Source organism: Euprymna scolopes, chromosome 9, assembly GCF_053919585.1.
Source record: "Euprymna scolopes isolate OS-2025 chromosome 9, ASM5391958v1, whole genome shotgun sequence".
Taxonomy (NCBI): domain Eukaryota; kingdom Metazoa; phylum Mollusca; class Cephalopoda; order Sepiida; family Sepiolidae; genus Euprymna; species Euprymna scolopes.
In genome coordinates, this window is record NC_136490.1 from 52,913,538 (window position 1) to 52,916,137 (window position 2,600).

Consider the following 2,600-nt stretch of genomic DNA (forward strand, 5'->3'; position numbering starts at 1 on the left):
AAGCCAATACAGTTGGTGTCAGCGCGGCTGTAGGAATTGCCGGAAAGCTGTTGCAGAGCTTCACAATCTGCCTATCAGGACTCCAGACCGGAGTTTTTGTCTGAGCTTACTCTCTTAGCCTTTGCTTTTCTCAAGGCATCCACATGTCAAACCATGCAGATTCATATAAATTTACTTTTTACTAAATTGGTGTAATATGAAAATTCTATGTACGCATCACGGAGTTACAATTTGATGAAGACGGGAAAGAATTCATATGAGTAAACGTATGGAAAGCCAATTAAATATGCTAAGATACATCATAAAAATCATAACCAACAGAGCATTAGGACATACGTTTGGTTTTATCTCACAGCCTTGCTGTAGCAGTGCGTGGATGTACATATGCAAATGCATAAGAAATGTGAAATGACGTCACTGTAAGGAAACAAGGCCGATAGCCATTAGTCGCATGCTCTCGTGTAATGAATGAATGCGTGAATGTAGGATTGACATGAAATTCTTAACGATAAACTAAAATGACCGAAAAATGGGCTGAAATGACTTAAATAAATAAAAAGTAAATGACTTAGAATGACTTTAATGAACTTAAGGATGAATTTAATGACTTAAGAATGACGTGAATGCTTAAAAAATAACTGGAATCCTTCAAAAACAACTTGAATGATCTGGAGAATGACTTGAATGGCTTTGAGACTGACTGGTTGTAAAGTGGGTGATCATTTTACAATAAATTGATACAGAAAAGTGATCCCCCACTTTATATAACAAAGTTACAAACATAAGTACAGCATGTAGTAAGAACAGATACTACACTTTGATCTTGGCCAAAAGGCCAAGAAAAGCTGTATTTATTTGCTCCCCCATCGAGCAAATTAGGCATAAGGCCAATTTTTTATGTGAGGAGTGAAGGGGAAATGGGGACCAACTCCCCGGGGAGAAGGGGAGCTGGATAGTGATAATTGGTATGAAGGGTTGGTATTTATTTGCTCCCCCACCGAGAAAATTAGGCACAAGGCCGATTTTTAATGTGAGGAGTGAAGGGGAAATGGGGACTAACTCCCCGAAGAGTAGGGGAGCTGAATAGCAACAATTGGTATGAAGGGTTGCCCCTACATTGACCAAGGCTGCCTCACATATGGTCTTTTCTTGCAGTATCTGCCGGAACAGATACTACATTTTGATCTTGTCCAAAAGGCCAAAAAAGCTTAAAAAGCTGAGAAGCCAAGAACTGCATCTATTAAGAACAGACCTTTGATCTTAATCAAAAAGGCCAAACACAAAAGTGCTACGGACAGACCGACCGACGGACCAACTTATAGAGTCGCTTGCACGCGACTAAAAACACCATAAAAAGGAGAGAGAGAGAGAGAGAGAGAGAGAGAGAGAGAGAAAGAAAGAGAGAAAGAGAAAGAGAGAGCCTGTTAGAGAGAACGATCATGCGAGAGACGTCATAATGAGAAGTCACAAAAAGTTGCGTGAAAAAATGAATTTTAGTTATTACTTGTCTTCTGTCTCCTTTGCAATTGCAATGTGTGGTCCCCAATATACGGATATCCAACATACAATGGTGGAAGCAACACAAACGTAAGCAACACATATTATAAAGCAGATAGAAAACTTAATACAGAAAGTTTAGCGAGATTAACCACTTCCAGAATCATAACAAACTTCGAAAAATCTTTGAATCTAATCCAGGCAAATAATCAGGGGGATGAGAACAGTATATTTTTACTGTGAATATTAGATCAAGTTATTTCAAGAATTTCTTTTGTTTAATATTCATTTTTGATCCAAAACCTAATCTTACTTTAAAATCAAGAAATCACATTTAATACATTTATCGTAAGCAAGAAAGATTGAGTTCTGTTATTACTTGTCTTCTGTCTCATTTGCGACTGAGTCTGCAACGTGTGGGTCCCGCGTGTAAACGTGTGTAACGTTACATTAAACAAATGTCCTAAACATATCTATCATCAGAATAAAAAATAAGTCCAACTAAACCCAAGTACAATCAGCACTTTTATTGACATTTGATAACATAATAAAAAATACTGTTACGTCACAAAAAAAAAAAAACATGATTAATATTAGTTTCTACTTCTTTACATGTTTATTTAAATGTATTTTTATTGTGAATATTAGATCAATTTATTTCAATTTTTTTTTTTTGGGGGGGGAGGCTGAATATTCATTTTTGATCCATAACCTAATCTTAATTTAAAACTAAGATTAAATCTATAATATAAATCTCACCTGTGTTTAAGTGTATGCATGCATATATGCATGCATGTACGTATGCCTAAAAATTTCGACAGAGGCGACGGATTTTCACAAGATCGGAATCGTTTTGAAGTTTGACCCTTCAGACGACAAATATCGAAAAATTAGCTAAAAACATTAATTCCTTCACCCTCCAATGGGCACTTTTCTACAGGTGGGAGTCGCGTTTTTCGTTGATATTTTCGAAAGTCATTCCGTCTTTTCGAGTGGCGAGCCTTAATTTAAAGCTACGTCACTTCCGGTTTGGCGATGGACGCAACAGCAAAGACATTACGTTTTTTCCATATTTTTTTCCTCCTTTGTGGTACAGGTTCGAG

The 2,600-nt window shown here is 36.8% G+C and overlaps 1 pseudogene; it reads right to left on the bottom strand.

The window, feature by feature from the left end:
• Positions 1-638: 638 nt before the first annotated feature.
• On the bottom strand, positions 639-847 carry LOC145285254 (U2 spliceosomal RNA; annotated as a pseudogene).
• Between the last annotated feature and the right edge of the window lie 1,753 nt (positions 848-2,600).